A 22755-nucleotide genomic window follows, 5' to 3' on the forward strand; every position below is an offset into this window, starting at 1 on the left:
AGAAACACCTGGCTTCATAATATTAAAATTCTGTATCAGTTCTATAAGAAAATCAGAGAGTAAGAGATTGAGATTAATCTTAAGAACTTGGCATATAGGGACTGGCAAGTTCAAAATCTGTAGAGCAAGCCAGCATCATGGATACACTCAGACAGGAGCCTACACTCCTATTCACAGACAGACTTTCTTCTACTTCAGGAAAAATCTGTTTTTTAAAGCCTTTGAACTAATTAAATGAGGCCCACTCACATTAACAAGGGCAGTCTTCACAGAAAGTCCACTGATTAGTTCTCTCTGGTTTTTACAGTCCTGTATATGATCACGTAAAGATATGGGCTTATAAAATAAATTAGTTGATTAACAAATCTGATAGAACACATACTTGCATGGAAGTACACATTTTATGATTTTGTTCATAGGAGAAAACAGTGGATCCCAAAGAACTATGACATATTATTATCATCATTTCTTCTGAATGTTCAGTAGTCAAATTAAAAGGATGTAGGGTGAAGGTTGGCCTTCTACTTTGCCCTTCAGTTCTGTGAATTGGCACCCAGGATGAAATGTTATAGCCTTTGTATTCATGCAAATGAATAGTACAGCCAACTCATTCCTTTATGTTCAGATGACAGACACATGCATCATTTCTATATTCCTTTACATTTATACATAAGGCATTTCTATCTTTCTCTAACTATGACTGGAAGAACTGGAAAAATAACTGTATGATGTGGATTTGTGTCCTCCAAAGATCCATGTAGTAAAAGCTTGGTCCTGAACCCATGGTGCTACAGGGAGGTAGTGGAAGCTTTAGGAGTTAGGACCTAGTGAGAGAACTTCAGGTCACTGGGGGTATTCCACTAAAAGGGATGACAGGACCCTCACTCCTTCCTCTTCTTCTTCTTTTTTTTCTTTTTTTTTTTAAGATAGGGTCTCACTATGTAGTTGAGACTGACCTGGAACTCACTATGTAGGCCAGGCTGGTCTCAAACTCACAGTGATCCTCCTGCCTCCGCCTCCCAAGTGCTGGGATTATAGGCATGCGCCACCATGCCCAGCCAAGTTTCTGTGCCCTACCATGTGCTCTTGTCATGATGTGCTGCTTTGCCAAAGACAAAAGCAACACAAACCAATTACTAATTGGAACCTCCAAAACTGTGAGCCCAAAACAAACCTTTCCTCTTTATAAGTTATTCATCTCAGGTATTTTGTGACAGTAGCAGAAAACTGACTAACATTCAACACAAAACCACTCAAACATGTAATAAATATACGTATGAGAAATATGCAGAAATTGTACCTACAAAGCCCTGGAGTCACTCATATGAGAATAAAAACAATCACCACAAAGGCAACAGGTCATGATATGGTCCACATGAGCAGAGTCATCTCCTTGCTCATGTAAATACAAGCACTCACCTCACCGCCCAATCAGCAAAGAGATAAGTCAGCCCAAAAGTTGATGTGGATCCTACCAAGCCTCATCATATGATGTGAAGATGGCCCAGCACCACCCAGAGCTCTGATGCTCTCAGCTTAATGATGTATCTAAGTGGACTGTTTGGTTTGTCAACCTAGGGGAAGCCTAAGCATGTGAGAGGAGGAACAGGCTGCATTTGGGGTGACCGGTAGAAGGCCTTGTGACACTCATCACTGCTGCTTACTGAGTACTCCATGTGCTCCTGGGTCCAGGCACAAGGAAAATTTTTGTTTCTTGGATCCCTTACCTTTGAGCTAGGATATGTAAGTAGTGCTATGAGTGGGGAACAGAAGTGACATTGTCGTGTAAGTATCACACCCTCTAAGAACATTTTTGCTTTCATTACAGTGACTGGTATCGTGTGAGGTGGTGGCTGCCACATCAGCCTGAACCCCAGAGTGAGGAGATGAGAAGCACAACCCAGGGCCTACCATGACAGAGATGGATATCCTGATGATTTAGGGAAGTAGCATTTGCTTTGTTGTTATGCTAAGTGAAATAAGCCAGGCACAGAAAGATAAATATTCTGTGATTTTATTTATATGTGGAATCTAAAAATATCAAACTTGCAGGAACAGAGAGTAGAATTATGATTGCTAGGGACTGGGGCTTGTGGGGAATGGGGTGAGGTTGAACAGAGGGCACAAAGTTTCAATTATGACATGAACAAGTTCTGAAGATATAATGTGCAGCATGGGAAGTAATGGATGTTAATTAATCTACAATCATTGCCATATAGTATATGTATATACGTCAAAACACATATGTATTTTGTTACTGTTACTGCTACAATAGCCCTAGTCTTCCTGGCCGACACAATTTTGAAGAATTAAAATTTCACACCAGAGTGTACTGTATGCTAGCAGTGAGATACATGCCAGAAAGCACTTCATCTTTTCAAAGAATTTGAGAACTGGGAAAAGTCAGAGCCATATCAAGAGCAGCTTCCCGTACCTGTAGAGATGGTGTGCCCCAATAAAGACTGACTGGGTATGTGGCAAGAGTGAGTCATAGTTGGGCATCTGCATGGTACAAGAAGCTCCAGAGATGTGTTTTGGGTGGGTCAGACCTACAAATGGTAGATATCATTCCCACTAGACCCACTGTCACACCCAGGGTGTGAAGGGGCTGAGAAATATAGCCATGTGGTTGAGTGGAAAGGAGTCCAGATGCCTGACAGATAGCTATTTGTCTCTGCCACCACCATCTGTAAGACAGAATAAGAGCCAGGCTATGGCTATGGTGAATGAAACAACTCTTAGGCAAAGGTGAGGACTCAGAGAGAAAAATTGGTCCCAGGGAGCAATGTCCACATTTGTCAATCTAGCTGGAGTTAGCTTTATAACTACAGATTAAGTCCAAAACTATGTTATTTGCTTTCATTTTGACATCATTGAGAAAGGAAATGCTTTACAATTATTATGCATCATTGCATGGAGGGAAACTCAAAGATGCGCCCTCCACATGGTTATAGTACTGATATTATCATTCTACGGATGAGCCATGTAAGGCCTATGGTAGGTTGAAAAGTGCCCCTTCCAAAAGAGGGTATGTCCTAATCCCCGGAATCCATGAATGTTACTTTATAAGACATACACACAAAAAGGATCTTTGGTCTTTGCCAGTGTGATTAAGTGAAGGATTTTTTTTTTTTTTTTTTTTTTTTTTTGTCCTGAGGACTGAATACGAGGACCTTGTCCTAAACTACATTCCCAGCCTTCTTTAAAACTTTGGAGACAGGGTCCCACTAAGTCATTAAATTGCTGGGCCTACATTCCAACTTGCCATCTTCCTGCCTCAGCCTCACAGAATACAGGGATTATGATCATTAACCATCATGTACAACTAAATTTAAAATCCTGAGGTGGGAGACAAACCAACTAGGCCCCTAAATGCAATTATACCTATCCTTAAAAGACAGAGGCAGAGGGAGATTTTATGCAGAGGTGCACAGAGAAGATGATGTGAAAATGAGGAGGGAGACTTTCAAAGATGCTGGCCTTGAAAGTTTGAATGTTGCAGCCACAAGCCAGGGAATGGCAGCAGTCTCTAGCCCTTGCAGGGCACAGATCCATCTCTGTAGGAGGCACAGTTCTGCTTATATTTTTATTTTAGCACTGTCATACTGATTTCTGGCCTTGAGAAATGCAGGAGCAGGAATTTAAGGTTTTTGAGCTACTATATTTGTGGCAGTCATAGGAAACTAATACAAAGCCCAAGGAGGTTAAGTGATTTTGGCTAATGAAGAAACAGAAAATGAAAATACCTATCTCTTTTGCTGTGCTCTTTCCATAGTGTTTAGGCTGCAGGGATTTGTAAAGGGTTAGACGTAGAAGTGGGGAAGAGAGGAACTAGTAGATAAGCATGTTAAAATTTTCACTCTAGCTTTTACAGGCCCTCTGGTATAAACATTTGGCAGCTTTCAGGACCCCAATTTCACAGGAGGAGAGCACGGTTTATAGGGCTCCGACCTGGCATCCACATCTCCAGCCAAGAACATGAGTCAGCTCCCAGCAGCAGGCATCTTAGCCAAGCCTGCTTGATGAGCCAGCTCTTTGAGTCTCTCTTTTTTTTTTTTTTTTTTTCTTTTCCAAGCTTGCAGGAGGATCAGCAATTCTTTTTTTCCAACTAAAGAAAGATTCCAGAGTTTGGCAGGCAAAACCCATAGAGATTAATGACCCCTTTAAGCTGGAACCTAATTAACTGACTAAAGTGATGAGTGTGGTTGAAAGTTCTGGTTTGCTGCTCTTCAGCTCTTGGAGTGCGGCCTCATCAAGGTAATCTTCATCAGATCACCACTCTGCAGTAGTCTGCTGCCCTTGCACTTTCCAACTCATGGGGATAATATGATGCATCCCATTAAAAAGCTCTGAATCAAAGAGGAGCCTCTGATTGGAATTCAGAGCTTCCTATCCCCAGAGGAGTCTCAGAAACGAGGAAATCATCACATTGTCTCAGGAGTAACACAGTGCATATCAGTGAAGGAATGAATTCCACCTCCCCAAATTGCCATGTGTCCCTTTGTACAGGACAGTTACATCAAGTGATTATCTGTCCTCATCGCTTTCCCTTTCACTGGAACAAAATGCCCAACACCCACAACTTCAAGAAAAAGAGGTTTATTTGGGATCACATTTTAGATATTTCTGTCTTTGCATGGTCTTTAGCATGGTTGAAGGGTCTCAGTGGAAGAAACCGGCTCGCCTCATGGCACCCAGAAAGCAAAGGGAGACATTGTGTGCCTTCCAGGTCTCAGCCCCAGAAATCTACGGATTCCAACAAGGCTCTCTCACAACACCAAACCAGCCCCATAATTCACCTTCATCCGAGTGCGGGAGACTTCGGGAGAACATCCCGATGCAAATCATGGCACTGTCTGAAGACGGAGGAACACCACAGTGGTTGCAGGGGCCCCAGTTTAAGTCTTGACTTACTCAAAGCTGATATGGCATTTCACTTGATTCTTTAGTATTCTAATTTGTGTACCTGCAACATGGTAAAACTTTAAAGTTCTCCCAGGATCTGACAGCTGAGACTCTGTGTCCAAGTAACTAACACGATCAGGACCAAGATGTCTAGACAGGTACACACATTTGCCTTCCTGACTGCATCCGCAGGCCCAATAGGCAGAGAGACAGGAGTGGGCATTCTCAGTGCATGGCCGGAGCGTGCCGAGAGTGTCCTGTGCCTCATGGGTAGCTGCGTGATAAATCTTACCCATGCAAATTTATCTGTCACTTCTCAGCAGAGTTTGGTTGTACATGAATCATCAATTTGTTGATTGCAAAAGTGTATTTCCACTCTCTGAAGAGGGAAAAGAAGTGAAAGGAGTGAAAACTTGAGGGACTACACAGATATGAAGAACTACCATCAAGAGGGCCTTGTTTTCTTTAAAAAAACTAAATTCTATAGTCCCCTCCCTAGATCATATAGGAAAATGCAGCCCGGCAGGGTAAAAGCGAACAATGCCATGTAACTGAAAATCCAATTAAAATATGGTCATAAATTCCAAAACTTTCACTTAACTAAGTCAACAAATGAGTCTGGGTTTGCTGTGGGGAGGCCTCATAGCTGTTCAGGAAAGGAATATGGAGAACACTCTTGGCTTGAACCTGGATCTTCCATGTACTAGGAGTGACGAGGAGCAAAGCAATTTTTCTCTGAATTAGTTTCTTCCATTACAATGTGGGGATAATAATGATTCCCTGACAGAGTCGTCAGAATTCAAAGAAGATAGCAAACGTAATGAACTTTCTGTAGAGCCAAGGATATCCGAGCTGTGAGTAGCCAGTAGCTGACACTGCTGAGGGCTGAAGCCAGCCTGAATGATGAGTAGCAATGGAGTGCATAAATGACCATTTTGTGTAGTTTGACTAAGAAAGGCAGAGGAAAGAAAAAGAGAAGGATATGTGAAGAAAGATTTTTCTCTTTCCTTATCCAAAGTCATGATTTTTGTTGTGCTTATAATTGATGAAGCAAGGTCACCAAGGAGTCAGAATGCGTAGGATCCAGGAAGGATTAGGAAAATGCGCAGTTCTTGCATGGCAACAGGAAGCAAGAGAGAGGCAGAAGCACAGAGAGATGAAAGAAGCCGCTTTTGTTGAGGCAGACATTGCATGAACTTGGAGGTATCCTTTTCCAAAGGCCACAGCAAATGCTGTGAGAAGCGTGAGGATCCTATAGGACTGAAAGATGGAGGCATTCTGGGAAAGGACAGAAGGGGATGCCCAAGGAGAGTCATAAATGTCCAAAAACTTGTTAAGACAAGAATGAGTTTGGTCATTTGTCCCAAGACAGTTCACCCAAATTGCCAAATAAGACCAAGTTGAGAACTATGAATTTGTACATTGCCAGCCTGTGAAATTGTGTACTTCTTTCTAGCCAGTATTAGCAGCTAAATTAAGAATACAGAGTGTGAACATCTGGGTAATTCAGGAATGACTTTTGCTAAGTAATAAGAGTTAAATGATAACAGTATCATTGTAATGTGCTAGCTGTGTTCCAGAGCGATCCAACTTGGGCAAGGTGAAGAACCTGCCTGCAAGTGTAAATACGCATAAAATAAGAAGAGTAGTGTCAATGGTAGATTTGTTTTACTACTGTGATATACACATATGACTTAAAACTTAAATATGAGGTTTTTCTTAAAGATTTGTTTACACAGGTTTAGAAACATGAAACATCATTTTTAATTTTTGTGCTTTGTGGATTTGCATCACTATGACAAAATGCGTGAGAGAAAACAAGTTAATGGAGAAGAAGTTTATTTTGGCTCATGGTTTCAGAGGTTGCAGTCCAAAGTCAGCGATTCCATTGCTTTAGGCTCTGGCTCACCTCCTGGCAAGCCAGAGGGAAAGAAGAGCAAAAACAAAACAAAACAACAACAACAAAAAAAAAAAGCACTAGAGGAGACAGAGAAGACAAAATAGACCTTTCAAAGCCACGCCCTCTGTGGCTTGCTCCATTTTAGGAGCCCTGTTTCCTCATAATCCCATTCAGCTAAAGAATTTATCAATGAATTATCTGTTTGATGAAGGTGGAACCCCAATGATCCAATTGCTTCACCAAAGCCCACCAGCAACCAAGTCTTCCACACAATGAGCTTGGAGGGGAGCATTCTAGATCCAACCATAGCACTAACCTCAGAACGAATCTCTTCTCGGATCGCAGCACAACCCCCGGAACCTGTCTTTCACTCTCTCTTTCCCATTCTACATCCACAATCCATCAGCCGGTTCTGTTATGTCAGCCTTTGAAATGTTTTCTAAATCAGATCACCTTTACAATCCTGGTCCAAGCAGTAGCGATTTTTTTTTCCTGTAAGAAGTCACATGTAAGCTCAGCTGGTAGAGCGGAGGGCTGTAGGAGATCTCCACGTAAGAAGTCAGTTTGGTGCCAGTCCTGGCCTAGTCCACGCCTTCTGTACACTTCATGGATATTACTTTGTACACTCTTAAAATAATTTTCCTCCTTCTTCTCCTAATCCCCTGAAGGACATTCTTTCCATCATTACCTTTTGAAACAAAAATCATATTATGTTGTTTAAAATACTGCAATGGCTTCCTATTACAATTTAATGCGCCAAGCTCCTGGCCTCTAAATTACTCTGATCTGGCCCTGTGGTCCACTTGCACTCCATTCCCAACCACTCTCCCTTCTTCCAGTCCCTCTGCTTACACTGTTCATTCTTTTGTTCTTTGAACACCAGTTGTTTTTTTGTTCTTTTACTCGACTCTTAGCCCTTGTAGTTTGCTCTGCTTGAAATGACCTGGCCTGGGCTGAGTCCTCCTTCTCATTCCGATCAGAATCACCTCCTGGGAAACATCTTTTCTGAGTCACACGCAGAAATACTCCTGTGCACTCCTATTCCTCCCAATCACTCCGTGTACCCTTACTTCAAGGCACTCACAAGAGTCAGAAATGATTTCATAAATCTATTGCTTTACAACATAAAGTCCCCACCATGTCTGTCAAGTCCATGAGGGAAAAGACTTTTTTTATTTGTTGGTATATCTGTTGTACCTGTAACAGTCCTGGATGCCAGTCAAAGAATATTTTTTCCAATGAAGAGAAGAATGATTGAATGAATGAATGATCAATATTAAGTGATATGAGGATGAAACTCAGTCTCCCTATCCTGTTATCGTTCTTCCACCTTCATTTCATCAACAAATTTTTGAAAATAATTTTAAAGATTTGTACAGCAACACTGAGCATTGTGAAATTTTAATCAGGAAAAATAATCCATATGAAACATTTAAATGTCTAAGTGTTCCCTTCCCAGCAGCATCATTATCATATCTTAACTCGGTTATGAAGTATTTCTAACTTTCACAAGGTCAAACATGGAGGCAGGTGAAAGTAGGAGCTGTTATTTGGCAGGGGGGGTGGTATGGATCATTGAAGGTCACCCAAAATCAAGAGAATGGTGCAGAATAGTAGGATCTGGAGTCAGAACAGCTAAGCTAAGCTCTTATTGGACACTTATTGGATATCAACCTTAGGCAAATTACTGAAACTCTCTAACATTCTGTTACATCATTTATAAACGAGGTAAAGGTAAAAAGACTAAAAACCAAGTTCAACAGCATTTATTAAAGAGCCTGTCTTTCCTCCAGTGAGGATGGTTGACTTCTTTTTCAAGGATGAGGTAGCTGAGTGTATCTGGTGTTGTTCCTGCATCTTCTAATCTATTCCATGATCCTTGGGTCTATTTCTTTGTCAGTACCATGCTATTTTTATCACAGTGGCTTTGTAGTATTGTTTCAAGATGGGAATTGTAATACCCCCTGCCCTATCTCTGTTGCCTGGAATGATTTTTACTATTCTAGGTCTCTTCTGGTTCCAAGTGAAATTTTGGATTGTTTGATCAAGCTCTGTGAAATACACTGTTGAAAGAAAATGGCTAAAGGGAAAGTGGGAAAGGAAATAAGGGAAAAGAAAAAATGTGAACAAATGAAACAATGGAAACAAAGTCTTTGTAAATAGGGAAGGGTGAAGGGGGTGAAGGGAGGAAAGGGGTATGGGGGAAAAAGAAGAACCAAGATATATCATGCAAAGGTACAAGATCAAGGTAACTGTATTGTTTTCTTTAAATGTACCAATAAACTTAATATGAAAAAAAAAGCAAGCTCAAAAATACTTCCAAACTCAGTTGTTGTTAACAACACATTGTCTGCAAAAATGGTCTGTGCCATGCATACTCCATGTAAGATTGAACTTGTTTTGTCGTCTAAAATGAATGATATTTTTACTATTTCACTGGTCTGAGTCACATATGAATTTTGGTAGGAAACATTGACTAGTAGGGGATCAAGCAAATGGAGTAAATGCAGGGAGATTTTATAAGGACAAAAGACTACAGGGACTTAGCAGGGACTTAGGCCTTGATCTGAATCTGCTTCTGGCTTTGTCTTAACTGCATGACCTTGGGGAAGTGATTTAACTCTGAATTTGGGAGAACTAACCTGTAGAGAAAAGGTAGTAATTTCTGCTCCAGTGATTTGTTGAAAAGATATAATGAGAAAATAAGTGTAGAAACGCTTGGCCTTATGACAAGCTCATAATAAGAACAGAGAGATTGCACTGACATTTACTTTGTCATGATTTATACTGGCCAGCATAATAGCTGCCTCCTCTATTCTGGAGGAAAGGGAGCCCCAAACAGAATGTCCTTTGAGAAGCTTTGAATTCAACTGGGTTGAAAGAAAAGTCAGAAAAAACAAATCTACGGATTGAGGCCTGATATGGGAACATTCTGAACATAGGGGACAGTGTTCAGTCAGGGATCCCATGTGAAGAGCTGAAGTCAGAGGAGCAGAGAGAAAACGGACCTCTCAGATCTCTCCAAGGGTGGAGTTTTCACAGGTGGCTTTTCCACCTTCTCCACACAAATTGGGAGAGCTCCCAACCTTAAAATTCAACATTTACTGATTACACCCATCTCTGGAGCCAAAGGGGAGGCTTTCAAACCTAAGTCCCATACAAGCACGAATTCTCCCTGTAGTGGTCACTTTCCCACTGCTGAGACAAAATATCTGACAAACACAACTTAAAGAAGAAGTTTATTTTGGCTCATAGTTTTAATGGTTTCAGTCCATGACTGGATTGTTCCAAGGCAGAAAGAGCAATGGTGGAAGGGCCTGGTGAAGGAAAGCTGCTTACACTGTGGAGGCCAGGAAGAAGAGAGAGAGGAGGAAAATTGAGGACAAAAATTTACTCTTCCAGGTCGTACCTGTGGTGATCCACCTCCAACCAGGCCACACCTATCATAAGGGCACGTTCAGCTATTGAAATCAGAAATGGATGACTCTAATGGTGCATCTAGCAGCCTCTTGACCCAGCTGTGTTCCAAGTGGGTAAGACTTTAGGGAGAAACTTTAGCTGTAGACCATAACTTTCCCTAAATTTGAAGGCCTTTGAGGAAAATGCTCACAGAGGAACACACACTGCAGGGAAAATCTCAGGTTTTTGTACCAGAGCCAATGTTCCAAATCTGCTCAAAAGATTGTTTTAATTCATATGGGGGCTGCTAAAGAATGATGGAATTAATTTCTATTTGACAGAACTCTTTCTCTTTGCTTCTGTGTGTTCTTTCTTCCAAAAGGAGCTTAATTGTTCCTACTGATTAATTTCTAACTGTATATACAATTAATGGCATTAGAAACTGACAGGTGTGCCATATAAGGAACTATCAAGTGAATTACATCTTAAAATAACATTCTTTTGTTTTTCTTTTGTCAAAGTCAGAATGCAGACTGCCTAAGCCAACCTCCTCTGAGTCCATAACTGGGAAGAGGAAGCAATGAGCTCTTAACTGGCTCCAAACACCATAAAGCGTTGCCGTTGCTGCAAAGGGTCAGCCGCCTCCCTGTCCTGACACAGAGGGCCGCACACAGGCTGAGTTTGCTTCCAGGAGCTCTGGAGCTGGGTGACTGTTTAGAGCTGACCCAAGTGGAGCCAGAGGTAAGAGCCTTTGTTCTCCAATATTTACCAGTTCTGGAACATGAGGTAATTGGAGCAGGGAACTATTACCTTGGGCAAGTCAACTGTCTTCGATTGCCGACAAGTCCCAGAGACAGACTCAGATGAGAGCATTTGACTCTTAATTTTTCCAGTCACTAGGGCACGAGATCTTCAGACCCAAAGGGAAGAAGGAAAGGTCCACTTGGTTGAAACGCTACAACATCTAAAATATCTTCTTTCTATATTTTCTCCTATGGAAACTACTCGGGGTTTTTCTTTTTTAAGATAATATTCAATGTTTTCCTCCTTTATCTGACATTGCCACGTGGTAGTTGGTAGATGTTATTTTGAAAATGCTGCTTTTCTACCAATTATGAGAGGTTAACTAGTCCTTCTGGGCTCTGTGTAGCATTGTATCAGGTAACAATAAACAGAGCAGAAACTTACAGGCCTTCAACAAGACTGTCATTTATTGCTGCCAAGTTGAACCAATTTCTTTCATATCTTTCTTATCAAATTCCAGAGATGCAATGCAGTGGAAAGTTACTACTATTGCAGTCAATTTTCTTCATCTGTAAAATGACTGAAACTTACCAACCTTGAAAGAATCAAGTTAAAAAATCATTAAAAAGTGTTTGTAGATGGGGAGGGGAGGAGGGGGTGAGGGGAGGGCAGAGGTAAGGGGAAAAAATGAGAATCAAGACTTGCCATGTAGAGGTACATGATCCCAACAATGAATGTAACTGTACTGTATCCCTAAAATGTACCAATAAACTCAATAAAATTAATAAAAAAAGGCCTAATAAAGAAATGTCACTATTATTGTAAGCTGTGAAGTTATTGTAGCGTGGGACAACAGCACCTTAATTTCACACATATAAAACAGAATTATCAAACCCTAGTAATTTAAAAGCAGAGTGACCACCTTGATAAAGGGTAAGAGCAGAGATCACTCAATTCTGAGAACTTTCAACAACAGACTCACCCTCTCTCATGAAGGGAAAGTGTGTCTGAATCATTCTCATAAAAAGAAAAAAGGATGAGGAGGTAATTCAAGTAACTGTCAGGTTGCTGGTAATAACCAAGAGCCGATTGCTGGAAATGTACTCGCTAAGATGAAGGCCTCCTGCCAAAGAACAGGTCAAGGAAGTTTTAGAACTATCTATAACTAAGGGAGAGGTAGGTAATGGAAGATGGAGCTCTGGGTCTTTCAGACATTTTCTTTCTGCAAACCCATTTACAGGGCAATATGAACAAACCATGCATCTTTCCCCTGCCTTCATCTCACATTTCTAACATTCCTACACTGCATCCCTACACAACTGTCCTCTTTTCCCCACTTTCCAAGCTTAAACTAGTATCTTTAGTGTCCCTACTGCCGAAGTTTAACCAAGGAACATGATAATAGAGACAGGCACTCTTTTTTTTTTTTAATTTTATTGAGTTTATTGGTACATTTTAGGGATACAGTACAGTTACATTCATTGTTAGGATCATGATCATGTACCTCTACATGGAAAGTCTTGATTCTCATTTTTTCCCCTTACCTCTGCCCTCCCTTCACCCCCTCCTCCCCTCCCCATCTACAAACACTTTGTTTTCATCTTTTCATTCTCTCACATTTTTTTCTTTTCCCTTTTTGTTCTTCCCCTACCCATCACACCTTCCCTACACCTTTAGCTCCTTTCTTCAAATTTCTCAGGCACTCTTAATTATTTGCAATTACTTGTTCTAAATTATAGATGAGTAGCTTACCTTCAAGGTCAACTTCAGTCAGGTTATTAAGGAATATAATTATAATGATTATCGTTAACCTTATTAGACATTTTTCATGCGTCAGCTATTCTTTGAGGTGTTTTGCATACTGAATCTAATCTAATCTCCACAAAACCCCTATGAGATCTGTACATATTACTAGCTCTATTTTGCACAGATAAAAATCAAGGCTCAAAGAAACTAAGTATTTTGGTCAAGATCACAGGATGAGTAGGTAGTGAGGGTAAAGTCAGAACCTAGATCTTCCTGATGCCCTGGGATTTTGCTGTTTGTACTTCCTCCACTGGACATTTCTTCACAAACACCTATGAGCACCTAGCAAGCCCCACACACTCAGCTAGGCTGCAGGGACCCCACGCTGAACCCTGCATTCTTGACCTTCATGGATACTTTGACCAAGCAGATATCCCAGTAGGACAAATATCTCTGTATGCCAAAGGATATAAAAGGGACTCCGTGAGTGTAATGGGAGTTTACAACAGCAGTATCCAACCTAGCTTAGAGAATCAAAACCATAAATGAACATGTGACCGTGTGACTTCAAGTGAGAAGAATGGGTAGGAGACGGCCAGGTGAAGGAGAACGAAGAAACAGTGTAGTGAGGGTAACAGCTTGTTTGAAGGCCTGGAAACGAGAAGATATGATTTATTGAAGGGCCGATGTGATCTAAAAGAAGTGGAACACTATTACAGGCAGTTGGGAAGGGGAACAGTGACTTGCCTTCTAGAGATCATGATGAAAATGAAAAACAGACAAAGGACAAACCACAATATTCATGTAAAACACCTGAAGGATATTAGATGTTATGTGGAAGACATAAGGAAAACATCTAATGTCTTTAGGGGCAAAATCAAATTTATGTTTGGAGAAAGACAGTAGACAGAGAGAGCCGTGGGCTGCTATAGTCAAAAGTAGAGAAGATGTTTCTCCAAGAGACTTGGACTCTAAAGAAAGGATACAAATTAGGTGACACTGAGAAGCATGTGCTGCTCATTTATTTTCGGGTATTTATTGAACACCTTCTCCTGCCTTGTGGTGTTCTAGGTGCTAAAAGATAGCAGTACACACAAATACACAAAAAATAAGTCATGGAGATGATATTCGGTCAGCATATATGAAGTGCTTTACAATACTAAGTAATTAAGCCTTACACAGCCTTACGATGCGGGCTATTACATTACTTACTTCACAAAGCAACTAAGGCACAAGGTGATCAAGGGCTGCCCAACAGATGTGCCCAAGGCTGTTTGCAGATGTGTCTGGTTCCACTGTATCTGTGAGTTAAATGGAAGGAAAAGGCAAGAGCACGCTAGTCCAGACAACCTGAAGCACAGTGCCTGACAGGACCCTAGTGGTGGGAGTTGTGCAAAGGCGAAACCCACAAACTTCCATTTCAGTCTTATAAATGGCCTTTTTATAAGATGTTTAATTGTTTTGCAGCAAAGCCACCATTTCTCTTTATATGTATATATTTGTTAGTACATATCTGTAGTACATAGTGTTTCTATTTCTCATGGGGAGTTGGTGCATACACATAATACATCTTCGTTCTTTTTTCCATCCCTTTTCCCTTCCCTCCTTCTCCCCTCCACCCAGAGAAAGCACACTCAATAGCCAGGCTCCACAAGGCAGGGGATTAATATGGATTGGTTTGGGGTTCAAGAGCTTCAATTCAGAGGGCATTTTAGCATATTTTTTAGAAGAGTGCTTGGGGGTGACATAGGTAGATAAGGTTGTCGTGAGCACAAAATCAAACTGTCCAAGTCCTAGCAAATAGTAGGGCCTCAAAAACCAACTGATAAAACTCTATAGATCCTCAGGGCATATTGTGAGAGACTATGAATTGCATGGGGAAGAAAAATTCTAATTGAATGACAGAAAGCTATATATTATTGTGTGGCAAGGCTAGGTTCATCTGATTTACAAATCATGCTTAGATAGAGGTCAAATGAATATAATTATATCATTATTTGGTCAAATGTCAATGAGCTAGAACAGATCTGTCTTTGTCAAAAGTTAGAGATGGAGCACTTGATTCATTTTAAATGTTAGGAAAGCCAGAATAAACAAAATTTTAATAACAACTTTCTCTTTTAAAATCTTTTTCATGAACATTTGTGCCTTGCCTTTTGCCAAATGTATTAGTCAATGTTTCCATCACCGATACATAGTAGTCATCACACACAACTTCAAGAAGGAGGGCTCTAATTGGCTTACAGGTTCAAGCGATCCAGTCCGTGGTTGTCTCATTCTAATGAAGAAATATCCTGGTGGAAACGCACAGTGGAGCAAAGCTTCTTAGTTCATAGGGACCAGGAAGCAAAGCAGGGGGACAGCACAGAGAGGAAGGGACCAGGAATCACATATATACCTAAGGCCACATCTCCACGACCCACTCAAAAGCACCCAGAAATGTGCTCTCAAACATATCAAGTTGATACAATCAGTTCAATTTTAATAATGTTACATTCATCAGAGGATTTGACATAAGAGGCAGATATAGTGCAACCTTCAAGGCTTACTGAGATTGATTCATTTTCTCAACAAATATTTAATTCATTCAACAAACACTAATCTTTCTAGTAATTCTCGAGAAATAAAGAGGAGTCAGGTATTGATCAACTCCCTGAAGGGTCACGTATAAACCATAAGAACAGAAACAGCATGCATAGACTGGTTGTATTACAAAGTAGAAATCTGTATCTGGCATAACTAATGTACTGATAAAAGTTATAGAGGCTCTGATGAGGAGAGATTTCATCGTGTTGTAAGGTTTCACTTACATTCTGTCTTCCTTTGAGGAATGAGTAGCTTTTATCTATAATCTTCAAGGACAGACATGTAATTGGCCTTTAACAAATGTTTATTGAATGAATGTATGAAACTATAGATTCTGCCTTTGATTTTCAAAGAAATGCTAGTATTATCCTTCACTTGTATGCTGTATTTCTTATGAAATAAATGAGCATTTCCTTGAGTATTAGGACCATGCTATGTCTCACTTTATATTAGTTCGTACAGTTTATGCACAGTAAATGCTTTCTGAATAAAATGAATGAATTAATCAGGAAGATGCTTTAACACTCCATAACAAGGAAACAACTCTAATGCATCTGTTATTACTCCTGGAACTCCAGGCAAAAGGATATATTTTAATGTATGTAATTTTTTCTCAAACTTAACATAGTTAACAATACTGTGTACATGAAATTTCCTAAGAAAGTAGATCTTAAGAGTTCTTACCGAAAGAGGAAAAAATATGATGATTATGTAGATGATGAATATGCTAATTTTCTTGACCAGAATGGACATTTCGCAATCTATATGTGTGATACAAAAATTGTATATTTTAAATAATAGAATTTCAATTATGCCTGCATAATGCTGAGAATAGGAAGAAAATTCATCATGCCACAGAGAAAGAACTCAAAAGTCAGATGACTACAGTCACTTGACAGTACAGAGTACAGGCTATTCTCCCTCTCTCTCTCTCTCTCTCTCTCTCCCTCCATCCCTCCCATTTTGGTGGGTCATTTTGCTGTCAGGCTGCTTTTTCACATGATTGTAAGATTCTCCAGTAGGCCATCTATGATATCATCCAAACATGAAAACATTTACAGGCAGAAGAAACCATCTCTGCTCTGCACTTTCGTTAAAGCAAGTTAAATTTTCCTTGGGGCCCCCCCTAGAAGATGTCTCCTCTTGTTTCCAGGACTACAGCTGTCATTTGCCCATGTCTGAGCCAAAGACTCCTAAGAGGATGGAACTGCCCTGGTGGATTTAGAATCCCAGTATGGCTTCCTCCCACCTCCACCCTGGGACAGCCTTGTCCAGACACGCGGCTGGCTCCCCAAGGCTGTTATGCATACTAACAAAGCCAAATCTGTTGGGAGGTAAGACTGGAAGACAGGAAAGGATATTAACTAGGAAGCCCACCATGTTGCTACATGGAGAGGGCTTTCTACGTATTAAAAAAATAATCTTTCACTTCTGATTAAGATAAGATCTCAGGTTCCAGGACAAATTCTCAAGAGAACTTGAACCCAAGCAAAGTGAATTTTGACATTGTTCCTCATCACCTCCCTCCCAAATCCCAATCCCCCCACACATGTTCTGCTTCCAGGCTAATTCCCAGTTGCCCAGGATCCCTAAAATATCTCATCCAGCCCTCTACACTAGGAGCCAGGCCACATCTGTACCGCTCAGCCATTGCTTCCTTTCGTATCACAAGTTACCCAGATATTCCTTCTATTTTTAGAAAATTGTGCTTAGATTCTTATAGTTTGCATCTTTTGATTTTTCTCATTTTCTTTTGAATTGTCAGGAATCCTGGACATATTTTGTGACCAACAACACAAGCATTTTTTTTTTAATTCATGAATTTTATCGGGACATTTTAGGTATACAATATGATGACATTCATCATTGGGAATTTGAACTTTTACATGATATATCTTGGTTCTTACTTTTTTCCATTCCTTCCACCCCTCCACCCCTCCTTATTTATAAAGACTTTGTTTCCATTTTTTTCCCTTTCTCATATTTGTTCCTTTCCCTTCTTTCCTTTCCCCTACCTCCATACTTCCTCTTCCCCTTTGAACATTTTCTCTTATCTATATCCTCATTGACATTTTGTTTCCCACACCTGAGAAACTATTAAGTATCTACACATGTCCAATTTGTTTCACTGAAGAGTACAGACTCAATGTGCATCTATTTAGCTATATGTGTCTCTAGTTTCTCATTCTTTGTGGCTGAGTTGTACTCCATTTTATTTTATTTTTTAAACACATCTTTACCCAGTCACCAGTCGGTGGGCATTTGCATCATACCACAGTGATAGATGCACACCCATGTTTTTAGCAGCACAGTTCGTAAGAGCTAAATCTTGGACGAGTGCATTTTTACAAGCTCTGTGCAGTAAAACTGGCTTAAGTTCACAAATGAATCTTATCTCTGAAAAATTTCTAGGAGTCTGAGACAGGTAGAGAGGAAAACTGGGAGAAGGGAAATTTCTTAGAAACCCTCTTGCACTTACAGTTATTGCCTCTGTCATAGTCTTTCGCTTTCCTATCTTCTGTAGAGATAGTCTGCTCTTGTATCAAGAGCAAGTAATATATTTATAGCATTTCTGGCAGCCTGAAAGCTGTGGAGAGAGGGAGGAAGAAGTGTGAGAAGCCAAGGCCTCATTGCCTTTAATGCTACAGTGAAAGCCGTTGAGTGGCTTAGCGCCCTCTAAAGGACTCCGTGGAACACAGCACACAATTGATATCTATTAATTTTAGTCCTCTATTCTATCCAACCCTGTCCTCTTACAAGAGGGTGCGGTCATGAGTGTCAACTCCAGCCTCTCTAAACCAGAAATTTTTCCCTAGCCTTCCTCAACTTTTGCACGTAGGCTCAAATATCTGGAAATAAAATGTTTTTCAACTTTAAAGAAATAAAATCTAAACATCTTCAAGTCAGAAGCTGAACAGAAAAATTCCAGTGTCCCCTTTCACCTCTAAGATGCCATCGTCCTTCCTGCTAGATGACAGGCTCTTCCTGGAGTAGTAGGCGCTGGCCTTTGCTCACATATGACCTAAAAAACACGGCAGCTTTGTCACTAGGAAGAAAAACTAGGACATAAAGTAGGAGATGAGTATGTCACCTTTGTATGAGGCTAGTGACTCCCAGCTGCTGATTCAAAACTCTTAGCGACGACATGCATTGCATGTACATATAAGGTGTGATAAAAAAAATACAGCGAATTTTAAAAACATTTATTGCAGTAAAAAATGCATCGTTATCAATCCCACTCAAAATACTCCCCTTCATTTCAAACACACTTATCCCTTTATTCTTACCACTTTCTGAAAGCGACTTTGGAAGTTCTTTCATGAATGTCTAGCTGTGCTATCTTGGCTGTTTTGATGTCCTGAATCTCTTCAAAACGTTACCCTTTCCTGGTTTTTTTTGACTTTGGGGAAGAGCCAGAAGTCACATGGTGACAGATCTGGTGAATCAGGCGGATGGGGACACATTGTCACGTTTGTACAAGGCTGCCTTTCCATTGGATGGCCCTCAGCAGCAGAATTCATTACATTTTTGAAAACAACTTGTAAAGACAGGAAAGAGGACAGCTGGGATAAGTGGTGTTGAAGTGAAGGGGGGTATTTAGAGTGGGGTCAGTGACAGTACATCTTCACTGCAATACACTTTTAAAAATTTAAACATTTCCTGTATATTTCAATCACATCATATATGTGGATAATCAGAAAAGCAAGGGTAAGCAAGAGAGAGAGCAAGAAAGAGAATGCTCCATTTTATGTTGTGCGCTTAGATGAAGCACAAGCAAGGCAGAGCTGAATTTTTGTTCCAAAAGGGTTTTTATAACAGTCAGGCAAACTTCATAACTGGGAAACCCAGAGAGTTACACCAGCCAGCCACCTACCTGTCACCACAGAAGGTGGACACCCTGCCCTCGGTCAAGCTGAGAGGCTTAGGATTCATCTCTGGGCACCAAAGCTCAACTAGCTGCATTTATTGGATGGTGAGATCAAGTAATACTCCTAAAACAGATTTATTTAGAGCAGGAATTGACATTAAAATGATATTATCTATATTCCAAAGCAGTTTCCGATTAAAAATATCTAGATTTAGATCTTCCTCATTGAATGTTAGCAAGAACAAGCCACAGACATATTTAACCTATGTTAAACGAGCACAGCAATGAATCACTGGTTTTGCAAATTTCTAGGGTATTTACAAAAATCTCTAACCAGGATAAATGGTAAAATTTCATTAATTCACTGGTGTGGAATGGTAGAGTTGCTCCCATATAGTATTGGAGGGAAGAACACAGGGCTCATAAAAAAATGCAGTAATAAATGGGTGCAAAGTCTGCAAAAACTAAAAAATTCCTGCTGTGGGCAAGAACTAGAAGGTCTAAGAACCCTATTTTATGATGCTTCTAGATTACAAATTATTTATCCAAATACTCATTGTGGGAAATTGTGCCTGCTGCCAACTGGCAGTGCCAGCTGGGTGGTAACACTAAAGGTACGGAGAAAAAGAATACAGAGTTGGCTTTATTCTTTCCTTCAATAAACAGTATCATGATGGGAAAAAAACCCTGGCCTTTAGCCATGCTGACTTGAATTCAAATATTCAAACAAGACACTTTCTAGCTGTTGGGAAAATTAACTTTCCAGAACCTTACAACTTCATTACAAAAATCAGTGGCAATAGTGTCTGTAAAATATCTACAGTTGTCTTTTCTAGAGTCTTTATTAGTCCATGTAAATGCCAGTAAGATAAGATGTCTAGGAGGAAAGTAACTGCGTGCTATCCTCTGAACAGATGTCATTAGAAAGTGCATATTTGGATCTCTGGTAATCTGATTATGATTTCAGTCAGTGATTTATGAGGGACAAAAAGTTCCTTATCACATTACCTATTATCTGCGTCATCTGGCTTCCCAGAATAGGGACAGTGATTCTTTTAGCAGACATAGATATCTGAAATAGCTGTTAAACTCTTTGAGTGTCAAAGTTGTCAGTAATTTTACTCAAAATAGAGGTGTAGCAGAAAAGAGTCAGAGTGTGAGCGTGTCTAGCAATGGAAACGGGACTCATGAGTGAGAGGTTTTCTGCTTCATAGGGACAGAGAGGCAGGGAGACAGCAAGGCAGCTGCTGCAGCAGGAAGGCTGGGCTGCACTGTGGCTTCTCCACTACCTCCTGTGTGGATAGGAACAAATCTAGTATCCCAGAGGCTTCATTTCTCTGTTTTACAATGGAAATTCTATGCTTATTACCTTACAAGGAGTATTGTAAAACTCAAAGAGAAAATGTTTAGGAATGCCTTTGGCAAACCATTATTATTTCCCATTCTCAGTAATCAGTCTACCACCATGCAAGGATGGCTCAAGCCAAAATTCAGCAGCTTCCCTAAGTCCTGCCTCTTCCATCACCATCACATCCCTTCCTTCAGCAAGTCTACATCCCCCTCCTCACTACATATGTCCCAGTCTGTCCCCTTCCTTCCATCTCCACTGGTACCACGCTGATGTAAGACGCAGATACCTCTCACCCCAGCCTCCTAACAATGCCAGCAGCTTCCTAATTTAATTCTCTCTTTACATTTTGACCTCACCGAAATTCCATCTCCAAATGACAACTAGAGTGGGCTTTTAAAAACGTAAATCAGATATAAACAAAAATCGTGTACCTCTCTCTGGAAATATTCAATGACTTCACAGAACGTTGTCACAAATACATTAAACATAAACATGATCATCCTACCCCCCTACTTCTCCATCATATCCAGGGCCTCGGCCCTCTTGGTCTAACCCAACACCACTGAGATGTTCTTCTAAAAGTTTTACAGTTCAAGTGCATGCATTTAGCCCAGGCTTGGCTGGCCAGTTGGAAGGCATCAAGTAACATGGGAACAAGGCCCATTTCTCCCAGGTTCAATGACCTACACTGGCCTTCACCACTTGAAAGGCCCACAAGAGAAGTGTGACTCTTCTGGTGTCACAAGAGACCATCACCTTTCTCCAGTACCATGACAACTACCCAGCATGGATGAGCCACACGGGAAGGAGAGAAGACTCCACTGGCCCCAGTAGACTGTGAAGAGGTGCATCCTCTAGTTCCTCGCTTAGGTCAGGAGCCACCGCAAACTCTGCCAGTGTCCGGCCTTCCAGAAGAACCCAGGATGCTGGCACGAGGCCAGGGAGCACTGTGCACTGAGCACACAATCAAGGACATGCTAAGAACAGAGGCCTTTTCCTTCACAGAGGATCACGTTACTTTCTAGACACACTTCAGAAATAGGAGGATGTTTTATCTCTAGACTGACACTATTTGACTATCATTTGCAAATCCCTTGTTCAGCACATTCCCCTGCCTGCTTTCTCTGACGGAGCAGAGTCCTGGAACATAAAGAAAGGAAAGGGCACTCCCCAAAAGAGATGGCACTAGGGACTAAAGAAGAGTATCACCACGGGCTACCTTCGGAGATAAGTGGGACATGCGGTATCCTGGAAGGAAAGATGCCAGGAGAGTACACAGTAATACAGAAGTAATGCTTTTCACACTTGAAAACAGTGAGGCCCAGAAGAGCATCACCAAGATGCAGCACTCTGAGTTTGACAAGCAATTTTAACCATCGGAGCTCACAGCATGTAGAAAGCTTTCTCTGACTCCTCCCTAGTCCTGCCAAGTAAACAAAGTGATTATTCTAAATGTACCAGAAAGAAAATGCAAGGAAACCCAGAAGAAAGGAAAAAAACAGAATCTTTGAGGTTTTACCCTTTCCAATTCAGGAACCCTGCCAGCATCGCCCTGCAGGTGCTTGTCCTAGCTTTGTTAAGACGCCTACTGGCAGGAGTCCCCAACTTTGGGGACAATGTGGACAACTCTCCTGCTAGGATGATGGTTCTCCAGGCTGTGCCAACCTCTTCCCCTTACACCTGACAACTTTAGAGAATACAAAATAACTCTATCCTTGATGTTGTTATCCTGACCCTTTTAATGTTTAAACATGATGGTTAGCCCTGCTTTTAACCCATCCTCATCTAACCTAGTTATCCTACTCCAATCAACCCTCCCTCTGGTCTTTCACTCTGAACATATCTACCTTCTTCCTTTCCTCGGGACAGTTTAGCATGCGGGTATCTACACAAGGCTGGAAAGGATGTTGGTCCTTCTTGCCTCTGCCAGATACCATGTCTGAACTTTCTTCTGAGAGTGGATGAGAAAAGAAAGTTACCCAACTGGGCAATCCATCATGAGACTGTTATAAAAACCACCTCTATTCAGACAACAAAAAAAAAGAAATCACTTGACCTTTTCCAGCTAGTCCGATGGAAGCTGCCTTTGGTTATTGGGGACAGACAAATGGCTTAAAAAGTAATACTCACCTTTCAAAATTAAAAGCAGATATTTCTTATCCCTCTTGCTCCTGACCATATGAGAGGAAAAAACCTCCATCTCCCCACTCTGTACACACACACACACACACACACACACACACACACACACACACA

This window comes from Fukomys damarensis, unplaced genomic scaffold (genome assembly GCF_012274545.1).
Source record: "Fukomys damarensis isolate Sample0158 unplaced genomic scaffold, DMR_v1.0_HiC HiC_scaffold_19, whole genome shotgun sequence".
Classification (NCBI taxonomy): domain Eukaryota; kingdom Metazoa; phylum Chordata; class Mammalia; order Rodentia; family Bathyergidae; genus Fukomys; species Fukomys damarensis.